This window comes from Rattus rattus, chromosome 5 (assembly GCF_011064425.1).
Source record: "Rattus rattus isolate New Zealand chromosome 5, Rrattus_CSIRO_v1, whole genome shotgun sequence".
Taxonomy (NCBI): domain Eukaryota; kingdom Metazoa; phylum Chordata; class Mammalia; order Rodentia; family Muridae; genus Rattus; species Rattus rattus.
Window position 1 is genome coordinate 66344110 of NC_046158.1, and position 12351 is coordinate 66356460.

General features: G+C 39.4%; 1 protein-coding gene across 1 annotated transcript in view; it reads left to right on the top strand.

Moving 5' to 3' along the window:
• Phf21a (PHD finger protein 21A) overlaps positions 1-12351 on the top strand; it is a 173296-nt gene that overhangs the window by 17773 nt on the left and 143172 nt on the right. The window contains exon 2 of the mRNA XM_032903727.1: positions 11031-11071. The gene's annotated coding sequence lies outside the window, so the exon portion shown is untranslated. The remainder of the gene's footprint in view (positions 1-11030; positions 11072-12351) is intronic.

The following is a 12351-nucleotide window of genomic DNA, read 5'->3' on the forward strand; positions in this document are numbered from 1 at the left end:
AAGAGCCATTATCACAGCCTTAAAGCTTTAGCAGTTTGTGAAACTCCATTCCCTCAATTTCAGGACCTCACCTGGGCTTTGGATAAGAAACTTAAAATTACTGGCAAAAGTAACTGAATATTGGTGAACCATTCTAAGTTTGAACATGGGAAGACTTAAAAAAAAAAAAAAAAAAAAGACCTGGAAGAAGGGTGTGGATGCATGCCTTTGAGAGGCAGAGGCAGGAGAGCTGTGAGTTAGAGGCCAGCCTGGTTTACATAGAACATTCCAGGACAGTCAGGGCTATCTAATGCAGAGACCCTGTGTTAACAAACCAACCAACCCAAACCCAAAGCAAAAACAAAAGATGTTTTACCTTAGAAATTGCTGTAGTTTTGGTAGGGAGTAAGGGAGAGGTGTCAAGACAGGCTTGCCACTTAAAAACTAAGACTTGGGCTGGAGAGATGGCTCAATGGTTAAGAGCACTGACTTCCAGAGGTCCTGAGTTCAAATCCAAGCAACCATATGGTGGCTCACAACCATCTGTAATGACAGATATAATGACATCTGATGCCCTCTTCTGGTGTGTCTAAAGACAGCTACAGTGTACTTATATATAATGAATAAACATAATCTTAAAACAACAACAACAACAACAAAAAACCCCTAAGACTTTAATGAACTAGATTGCTCTCTGTAGTGGTAGGGACCTAATGGAAGAAGAAGAAAGACTTTTACAAGTTTTTTAACTTATAGAAATTGGAATTGTTTTGGTTTGTGAAATGCAAAACAGGCTTATGTTGCTTTGTTAGTATATATTGGTAACTTATGGTTCATTAGTTGACAATTGCCAAGTAGTAGCTAGTAGTTTATTGTTTTTGTTTTTTGAAACAGAGTTTCTCTGTGTAGTCCTGGCTGTCCCGGAACTCCCACTGGAGACCAGGCTGGCCTCAAACTCACAGAGATCTGCCTGCTTCTGCCTCCCAAGTGCTGAGATTGAAGGTGTGTGCCACCACAACTTGGATTGAACTGTTAACTGTATTATTCACTTGGAAAAGTAAAATTCGGAGAGTTAATTTTATTATTTTATATGTATGAGGGTTTGTCTATATGTATGCGTGTATACCATGTGTATGCCTGGTGCCTGGGGAGGCCAGAAAAGAGGATTGGATTCTCTGGAATTGGTGTTGGAGATGACTGTGAGCTACCATGTGAGTCTGGGAATAGAACCTGGGCCCTCTGGAAGAGCAGCTAGTGTTCTGAACCATCTCTCTAACTTCTAAAATTTGGAAATTAATTGTAGTTACTCAGGTTAATGATTATTTTGGATATAAATTCAGTAGTTTTTAAGGTCTATACCAGGGTTTTAAAAATATATAGTTTATTTTATTCTTTGAGAATTTTACATATATAGACATGTATTTTGTTTTTTTATTTATTTTTTGAGACATATATCTATGTGTAGTACTGGCTGTCCTGGAATTCACTATAAATATAGATCAGGTGGGCCTTGAACTCGAAAAGACCCACCTACCTCTGCTTTCTAAGTGCTGGGATTAAAGATGTATGCTACCACACTCAGCCAGTGTTCAAAATCCTTTAAAAAATATTTTATGTTGAGACAAGATGTCATTTAACTTAGGCTGACCTCAAACTGGATATGTATGGGAGGATAACCTTGAATTGAATTCCCAGTGTATACTAGGCTGACCTTGAACTCACAGAGGTCTGCCTGCTTCTGCTTCCAGAGGGCTGGGATTAAAAGTGTATACCACCAGACCCAACAACTTCTGAGCCTGCCTCCACATCCTGAGTGTTGGGATTGTAGGCTGCACCATCATGCTAGCTCATGTGGTGCTGGCCATTGAGCCAGGGCTTCCTGCATGCTGAGCAAACACCTTGCCAACTGAGCTACGTCCAGACCTTTAGAAATTCTGATAATTAATTTTGAATTTACTCTTACAAGTTGTACCTTATTTTATGTATGTTTGGCTGTGACTTTTGTATTTGACACCTATAATCATTTTTAGAATTTTAGCGTAGGAAACTGTATGACAGAGTTGTAAATCACCCTGTTTCATGCACTTCCTTGTGAGTATTCTCTTTGTATTCAGACTGATTTTGTATTAAGCATTCCTGTTATAACTTGTAGTTTGCTGAGACAGGAGTTTAGACTGTTTGTTGACCTTAGTCCAGGTACCAGTGATGAGGAGAGCTTAGTTATCTGACCCCTGTCTGTTCTTCTCTAGAGCAGTAAGTTGCACGTGTACCTGCAGTGTGGGACCCATTTATTACTAGTCAGTAAAGGTGATGCTAGCCTTACTGAATTTCTCTTGTTTTATTAGTTTAAATTAGACCCAGAGGGGTAATTATTCCACCCCAATGCATGAAGAAGTCTAGTCAGTGCAAGTTGTGCACTGAAACCCCTGTGCAGTGCATGGGAAATGCATCTTTAATGTTATGATGTTGTTTGGCATATTTAGTTTAGTGCAAGGAGTGTACTTGCTTAACAGGATCTTTAATAAGCTCCCTCTACACCAAAGATATACTTTTAAAAATTATACTTAAGGAGACTTTGTAGTATTCCCCAGTAGAGTTCATCTAGAGCAGCAAAAATCTTCTCAAATAAAACTATTCCTTTAACCGGTATTCATTTAAGTGGGTTTCTCTGTACTTGGTTTCCATGGAAATAGTGAACAGCCAACGTTATTTATAAGGTGGAAGTAAAATAGGGTGCCTAATGGGACCCCATGCTGCTCTGATGAAGAGACTTAGGGAAAAAAATCTATGCTCATGGGATTTTTTTTTTAAACAAGGTTAATGGAAGCCCTTATTTCAGTCTTCTGTAACAGAACATATTTTTGGTTTTAAAGGCTGGCGTTACCATCAAGCAAACAACTTCTTTTGAGGTCTGTATTGCTTTCACTTTCAAGTTTTAGGACTACTTAGCAGGATGGAGGCTGTATGTTTCACACTTGTGTTTCTTGGTTATTTTGTTTCAAAAGTTAAGAGTCCTAGCATATTGTAATAGTTTCAGTTTCTCATCAGCACGCTAAGAGAAGATAGATGTTCATTAGTACAGCAGTGATGGTAAAGAATCCGTATGCTGACCACACAGGGTTTTTGGATGTAAATTACACAGGAATCAGATTTAGTTTTTAGGCCTGAGTGAGGGCTCTGTGTGTGTCACTCAGCTTAGTAGGTGAAAAGGTTCTGAGTTTCTTTGGAGACAGACACAGGGAAGATCTTAATATCTTTTTCTTTTTAAGAAAATGAATTATTGCCTCTGCCTATTAGCTAAAATAAACGTCCGTTCTTTTAATCTTTGATTTGGATTTGGGAAAGCCTTCCTTTTTCTGTCATTACTTCAACAAGCCCTGCTCTCAGTTTCCTTTGTCCTACCAAAGCCTTGCCTTTCTAAAGCCCCATCAGATGAAAGAGCATCATTGCCTTGTGCCTGTGTTTGCAGAGGTCCTGAGAGGAGGGAGAGGGAGAGGAAGAGGGAGGGAGAGACAGACACGAGTATTTCCATAGCCTGAAAGGCACCGCCTCATCTTCCCACCTGGTGAGCAGGGTCCTCCATCCTAAGGGAAGCATGGTGGCATGCAGTGAAGTTAGGGTACTGTGTTTTATTTAGTTTTAGCTCTCCTTGGCAGCTTGGGATCATAATCCACTTGTCTGGGATGTTCTGATTTTTTGTCTATCAGGACTGCAGGGTTTCTTCAGGGTTGTAGTATGCCTGGGCTCCTCCGGGGAGGAGTTCTTGTCATGCTGTGTGCATGTTTCTTTGGATAAACTTCTCACAGTGTTTGAGTTTATTGTGCCTTTTTTTTTTCTTAAAGATTTATTTATTTAATGTATACAAGTACACTGTGACTGCCTTCAGACACACCAGAAGAGGGCATCAGATCTCAGTACAGATGGTTGTGAGCCACCATGTGGTTGCTGGGATTTGAACTCAGGACCTCTGGAAGAGCAGTCAGTGCTCTTAACCGCTGAGCCATCTCTCCAGCCCCTTATTGTGCCTTAAAAAACAAAAATCGTCCAGTTTGTTTTCATGTCATATGCTTCATATCTAACAATTCACAAGGTCCTTCTGCCCATGTTCATATTACTGTGTAACTTTCCCTTAGTGTCAGTCTTTTCTTTAAATGTACCCCCTCTTCCTCTCCTTTTCTCTCTCTATCCATCCATCCATCCATCCATCCATCCATCCATCCATCCATCCATCCATCCATCCTTCCTTCCTTCCTTCCTTCCTTTTTAAATCTGGTGTTTACCAGTGACCTTCCTTAGTGGCTTTTATTTGAATTGTCGTTGTGCTTTAGAGACATAGGAATTTGGGTCTCTTGCCCCAGTTCTGAGAGAACTCCCAGGAGTTACAGTTAGTGTGCTAGAGGGCCTCTGTGATGTTCGCCCTCCTCCTTGGTGCTGATGGTCTGTGCTCCAGACGCCCATTAGTGTTAATAGGAGGCACTTGCTTAAGCCCCTGTACACTTGAGATAAGCCCAGGCTTTTATATGCCTTGTAGATACCTTTGTTGTTTTTGTTGATGATGACAGGAGTTTTGGTCTTGAGGTTAACTGACTGTTAAGACTGAGTTTGAGTTGTCTTGGGATATGGAATGAATTATTACTGAGTCTGATCTGTAATTAAGTTTTCATTGTGATTAGATTCAAAACATTTATAGCTTGTGAGCTGTAGAAACTTGATGATCTTTGTACTTTATACTATGACGAAGCAAGACTTCTTTCTGTTTATTTCTTCTACCACAAAACAAGCGATTATAACTGTTTTTGTGTATCATAGGAGAACTTTGTGAAAGTCGTCATTGTCCTCATCACTGATATTTTACTGAGAAGCATTTCTACACTTGCTCTCTGGCCTCAGCCTTCAGGTGTGTTTGATACTTTGCAAGCATATTGACTTTGCTGTGTACTGCTGTAATACTTAGATACTGCAGCCATTGGTCAAGAGTTAACCACTGTCCACCACACCTTTCTGTGAATTAGGGATTCTTATGACTTTCATTCATGTATGTATAGTTTAATGGAAGATTTAGTTCTTAGATTGAAAGTAGTGAGTCTGGACTGTAGCCTGTATTTTCTCTCTCATTATCTTTGTGGATTTTTAGTTAGTCATCTGAATTTCTTAGACCTCTGTGCTATGGAGTGAGGGTGTGGCTTGGCCCCCTGGAACACTTGTTCATCCTAGTTTTAGGCTCTTTGAGGGTATAAAGGCACAAAAGGCAGGAGAGCACTGTAAGTTAGGCAGCATTCTCTAACCCGACTAACTGTCAGGTTCTTCTGGGGAACTACAAAATAAAAAGCTTAATTACCTGGGCTCTAAATTATGTGTTCTGAACCCAGAACCTTTACTGGTCTGGCCAGTGAATCTGTGCATGCTTTTGACTTAAGATTGAAAAGTAATGTACAAGTAATGCACATGTGTGTGCATCTGTGTTTGGGCATACATTTGTGCATATGCCTGCGTACCTATGCACATGTATGTTTCTATTAGGGACATAAAGTCATTTATATCACAACATTAAGAAGTATGTAGTTAAATTCTAAGTAAAGTCAGGGCTTGGAGGAGTTCAAAGGTACAGCACTTGACTAGAACATACTATTTCCAGCACCACCAAAGAAAAAAAATTGAGAAAGATGTTAGATATTCTGGAAGTTTAAAGAAAGAGTGACTAGGGAACGTGGTAGTAGGGAAGGTCTCTGTCAACTGGTGAATCTTTATCTGGGCTCTAGTTTCTGAATGAGATTTGCATTAGTTAAAAGGTAAAAGAATATTCTTGGTATAAGAGAGAGTGTGAGTAAAAGTTTTGTGAGAGGAACAATCGATTGCAGTTTTAATTTTTGTTTTATACTCACTGAAGCTGTGGTAGATTTCATGAACACTGTGGGAGGGAGCTATGACAGAACTTGGAGGGACAGTGCTGATTAGTGGGAAACCAAGTGGAAGACCCTGAGTGGGGAGTACGGCTTGGAAGGCTGAGGTGCAGCCAGTCAGTGCTTTCCTTGGAGCGAGCTTGATGCCAAGCCACTGAAGGATTTTGAGTTGAAGGGTAATGATCTGTCTTGGATTTTGAAAAGCTTCTCTGCTATTAAGAGAATAACTTGTAGTAGGGCTTGGGGTAGAGAAGGGGAGGCCATTGAGCAGGTCAGGACAATGATCAGGACAATGGCTGCTAGTGAGCTGTCCTGGGGAAGTGGTAGTGGAGCCTCCTGAAGGTGGAGCCGCATAGCTCCTGTTGGATGGATGTGGCAGATGGATGTCACAGATCTCTGGGTCTCTTGCAAGTGTTTCTGCTGGAAGACTGGGGTTGCAATTATGAAGACGCTGATGGCAAGGAGGAGGCTGTAAGGAAGAGAGTCAGGACTTTAATTTTGTGAAGCTTAAGATACCTGTTTGTCAGGTGTTGAGGGGTGGTCACAGAGGGAGGGGCCTGCAGGACTTTCTGTCAGGTGGAATTCTGCTTTTTTCCCTCTAACTATTTATCTGTGTTTACATTTATTTCAGACTTAATGTACTTTCTGTTGGAAGTTAGGAAGGTCAGACAAGCTGTAAAACTTGAAACTTGGGTATCAGACTTAGTTATTGAATGACTGTCAGGTGCAGTGAGTGAAGAAGAAAGACTGACTCCTCTGGGTGAGGTGACATTTAAAAGTATCTTCAAATAACAATTATCTGTGCTATTCTAGTCCTCGATCAAAATTTATGATTGAGCACAGGTTATAAACTTAATTGTTGAAAATTTGTAGAGGGGCATGTGGAATTTTAGCCTAATTTAGAACATGGCCAAGTGTTAAAATTTTATCCACAAAATGTGTTTATTGTTTAATGTAGATTAGATGCAAAGCTCTCAGTTGCTTTACAAAAGGTACTTAAGAAGTGGTTATTGATCATCTTTGATTTATTTATAATGTTTTAAATTTTATAACTGCCAGAGATCTGAATGACTTGTCTCTTTGTCTGCTCTAATTAAAGCTGCTATTTGTAAGTTCTATAGCTGGGAAGTCTTGAGTTCGTTAAAAAAAAAATTGTAAGGTTATGTTAGCAAAATAATATTCATCTCTAAAAGCAAAATAATTGTATTTACTCTAACTTGGGTATTTTGAATGCCTTTTTATTGACTTGTTTGAAACTCTGAGTAGCCCAGGTTTCACTGTGTGGCCTAGACCACCTTGGAACTTGATCTTGAACTCTAAATCCCCCTGTCTCAGCTGCCTCTTACTTGCTAAGGCTGCAAGCACACAGGCAGTCACCATGTCCAGCTCTTGAGTGTATTTTTCAATAAGAAGTTCCATATTTGAAATATTTGAGCAGATTTAATTAAGGTTTTGAAAGACTTCAGTAGCAATTATGAAATACAATGAGGAGTCAGACAGACCCCCTAGCAGCCTTAGGTGAGGAAATAAACCCTTGGACTTAGGTGTTTCTGCACAAGGGTAGTGCAAGAAGTGCTGACTTGCATGTCAGTCTTACGTTTTGCTTCTCAGCATACTAACTTGTACAAACAAAACATTTGCCCTTCTTTTGGGCCACTTTCCATTTGGTAGCAGTTACAAATCGGCCTTCAGAAGAGATACTCGACGTGTTGGTGTACAGATTTTAAGACTGTTAGTCTGAGAATAATTTGCTTTTCCTGGGTGTCTGAGTCCCCTTGAGGGTTGATAGATATTCAGATCTGCTTCCCTGAAGCTGCACCTCTGCTCATGCATACAGAATCCACTGTCTGCCGGAGCTGGTAGCCCTCTAAAGCCCACTCCTGTATATCTTTAAGCATAAAGAATATTGAATTCTCAAACTTCCCCTAAGTAGCTTACATATGATTTTTCCTTAAAACTTTGGTCAAAGTATTTCTCCATGTTTGATATTGCTCATTTCTTAGAAGGGCAAAGGAGTCCACCCTGCTTCAGAGCAACGGCTGGTGGAGAAGTATCCCGCCTGCAGATTCCTCTCTCCTTCTGCACCCTTTGCTTTGCTTTCCTGTGTGATTTCTGTGAGCAATTTTATAATCACTGTCATGATATTATCGCTTCATGATTTTATCTTCCTTAGCTTAGGATTGACTCTGCTCCTGAATTTTGGAGAACATACCTGGGCAACAGATATACATGCATACATTGTACTGTCTTTCCGTTGGCGTCTCAGAAGACTTTTTCACTAGACTTTTCTCAATGCTGTATTAAATAGAAGTTAAATCCAATCCTGTCCTGATCATGGTCTAGTGTCAATGAATTTTATATACCCTGGGTGTATATATTTGTCGATCACAATTATCTCCAATTCTGGAGCTTATTTTTAAATTACATTTATTTGTGTCTGTGGACATACATGCCAGAGTGTGATTTGCAGAAATCGTCCACAGTGTGAATGAGTCCGGGAGATCAAAGATAGGTTATCAGACTTGGCTATAAGCACCATGACCCACTGAACTATCTTCCTGGCATTCATGCATTGTGTGGTATTCATTTTGTTTTTTCAGTTGAACACAAGTTCTTAATTTTAGTTTAGTTCAATTTATTAGTCTTTTTCATTATATTTTAAAATGATATTATTGTATCTCAGGTGAACAGCATTGATAAAAACAGTTTTAGACTATCATCCATGTAACTGGTGAACAGTGGGAGATTGATGTATAAGAAGTTATCTAATGGGCTGGAAGGATGGCTCAGTGGTTAAGAGCACTGACTGAGGTCCTGAGTTCAATTCCCAGCCACCACATGGTGGCTCACAACCATCTGTAATGGGCTCTATGCCCTGTTCTGGTGTGTCTGAAGACAACTACAGTGTACTCACATATATGAAATAAATAATTCTTTAAAAAAAAAGTTATCTAATGAGAGGGCTGGGGAACTGGGAGGAGGAGACTCAGCAACTAGCTGCTCTTCAGTCAGTCCATGGACCTGACCGTTTCCCGAGTGCTCACCATGTGCCTGGTACCATTTTAGGCATCCTTTGAGTGGAACTGTGGACTTTTCACTACAGTAACTGAAATAATAATCTTCTTTTCTGTGGGTCTAATTATATTTTATTTGAAAGGATTTTAGGTGTTGAGAGGCAATAATAATAAAAGCTAACTTTATCATTAAAAATCAGAAAGTTGAAGAAATTTTATGTATATAAAAAAAGAGTGGATACCAAAATAGCTTTTAGTTGTTGGAAGACGCAAAGGCTATGTAAGATTTAGAGGATAAAAGTATTTAAAAGCTTGTTAAAGAACACAACAAACAAGAAAGAGAAACAAAATTGAGGGAAAATTCTGTCACATATGAGGGCAATTTCTGAGACTTCACTAACAGTCACCCAGCGCTCCTTTGAGAGCCTCAGCGCTCCTTTGGAATTGGCTGTTAAGACTCTATTCTATATGTGGGGTATGCGTGAAGAACAGCCTGAAGAGACCAAGTTAGTGGGGTCAGCTGCACCCAGGCTTCTCCTCCTTGGCACAGGGAGTCATTTGAAGCATGAGGACACATTGAGTCTAGTTTTAGGTAACTGTATTATTTCACAGATTTATTGCATGATTTTTCTTGTGGTTGGGAATCCTTTCTAATCCTGATGATTAAAATAGCCATTTAGACGGACTCCTGAGAACTTCTTCAGAGAAGAAGGAACTGGTGCACACCTTTAATCCCAGCAGTCAGGAGGCAGAGGCAGGCAGATCTCTGTGAGTTCAAAGCCAGCCAGCCAGGTTTACAAAGTGAGTTTCAGGACAGCTAGGAATATGTAGAGAGACTTTGTCTAAAACAAACCAAAACAAACAAGAAGAAAGTAGAGGAAGAAGGAAAAGGACAATGGCGAGGAAGAGGATAGCCAAATTAATTTCTTTTGGAAATAAATGTAGACTGCATGAATCAGGAGCTGTTTAACTTTCTTTTATGCATAATGACTATACATGGTTAACAAACATTTCTCATCTGACAGACAGGACCTATGAGATAACCCCACAGAAACAAATACACTATTGGAGTAGTGTAAGTCAGCAGACATTTTAGATGTACTCTAAATGTTGGTTGTGTGGAGTTTACATAGGCTAGTGCTCAAAGTGTTGGGCTCCATTTTAATTTTAGTTCCCTAATATTGGGTGAGGATCCCCAGAACTTTGTTTTTTCTTTCTAGCTTTATCACTATTATGAATGTGGCATAGAAGAATCGTGTGTTGGGGGCTCATAGTTCCAAACAATGATATAAATTTAAGAAGATAGATGAAAATTTTATTTAAATTCTTATATTATTTATTTATACTTATATAATATAGTTATTATTTATACATTATATAATATGTGAATTAAAGCCTTGCATAAGGCAAATCTACTTCAAGATTTATTACAAAAAGTGGAACAGGCCTTGCTTCCTATGCTTTATTGTAAAGAGATGGCATTTGAGTGAATAAAGTACATGTGGGTTTCCTATCACTGATACACACAAGTGCACACGCTGCATTTGCAGCTGAGAGCAGTGCAAACAAACCTAAGTGTCAGCTCACAACTGTACAAAGCTGCCTGCCAACACTGCCCAGTTGGAATAATTCGTAGTCCCGCTTGCTGCTTTCCAGGTGTGGTCCTGAGTTGGAGTGTGTAAGCATCTGTGGCAAACGAGACAGTGTGCTGGGCTCCATGCAGGTGGATGACCCACTCACTTCTCACGTTATCAGTTGATAACTGCTAGTTTCCTCAGTGAGGCTTCCTGTTGACAACTTGGTGATCGTAGTTATGGTTTGAGGAACCAAAGTTTATGCTCTGATTTTAGACTCAGGATGCCTGTGCCCCTGGCAATGTCCTCCTTGTTGTTCAAGGTCTTTTTCCTGGTCTTGAAAAGCTGTGTTAGAGCAGAGGTTTAATTGCTGTTGAGTTCCTTCTTTGCTTTAAAAACTACTCATTTCTTCCTTGTTTGTTGTTGGGTTTTAAAATTTGCAGATTGAGATGTGTTTAGTTTTTTTTCTCCCTCTTTTATAGTCAGAAATCTTTGATTCTTTAGCTTTTGAGGACATCATGAATCTGTTTGTAGTTTAACTGGGTTTTTTCCTTCTGTTGTAGGGGACTAGAAAGCAGAAGGAGAGCCAGCTTCTCCAGAATTGGTAAGTATTTTTACAAAGCTAACATAGTGTGCATGATTTAGCTGGACTCAATCAAATATTAAGTGATTTTGTAAATGATTTTTTTTTATTTCCCAAAAAAAACCTTCATTCTTCAAAATGTGGCTTTGTAGTTTGCACCAAAAGTGAATTTTTAGCTTCATAGAGCTGTATCTGAAATGCATTTGTATTTCTGATAACTACACTAAACTTGCATGCTTCTGAATTTGATAACCCACTAACACTTGAAGGCCCTGTTGCCAATAATTGAGTAGTTATGCCTGAGAATTCAAAGTCAGGAAAGACAAGTTCTGGTCAGCTTTCCCGTGTACTCTGCATTCCTGTGCTCTTGCCTTTGACCTCCCTGTGTCTAGACTGGCCAGGTCACGGCAGCTGTACAACCTTCACCTTGAAGTCGGAGCCTCCTGATATTTGTATTATGCTTGACATTGCTTGGCTTCAAGTCTGAGATTATGTTTTTAGTGTGTGTTGTTTTGTATAATTTTTAAGAGAAGAAAGAAGCAAACATTTTTCTTGATAACTACTTTCATAAACTGTTAAACAGCTTACAACTTACTGTACTTACTCAGAGTTCTTCATTCAGGATCCTAGATCGCACTGGCAGTCTGGCACACTCAGCACCTGGCAGATAATAACTTTATTTCGATTGCATGTGCTATAAAAATATTCAAGCTATAGTTGTGTGATTTTTCTTCCAGTGTAAGGCTGCTTAAAAAGTCCGATCACTCAAATAGTAATAAAATTAGTGGGTAGAATAGATAGAACAAATTTTTGATTTGAGTTTTGTTTTTTAGAGAAAGAGTCTCACTCTATGTAGCCTTAGCTGGCTTAGAGCTTGCTGCATAAATTCTAGGCTAGCCTTGGATACACAGAGATCTGCGGCTAGCCTTGGATACACAGAGATCTGCCTGCTGAGTGCTGCGATTAAAGGCATGCACCACCACCATGCCCAGCAGATTTTTGGTTTTGTGGTCCTTCTAGTATCTCTCTTGAGGTTTTTTTTTTTTTTTTTTTTTTTTTTTTTTTGAGTTTAGGTTTTGAACATAAAAGGGAGACTTTTGAACCAAAGAACCTTAGATTTTGCAACCATTTACTTCTATTGCCTTTCTCTCATGGAACTTTGTAAAGTAATAATCACGACCTTATGGTCTTATAGAATCATGGAATTGTCCTGCATGGCGATTTCTATACCTACATCTCTGACTGGTTGTTACTTATTCAGGTGCACATTGAATACTATGTTTTAAAAAATGTAGGCTGTT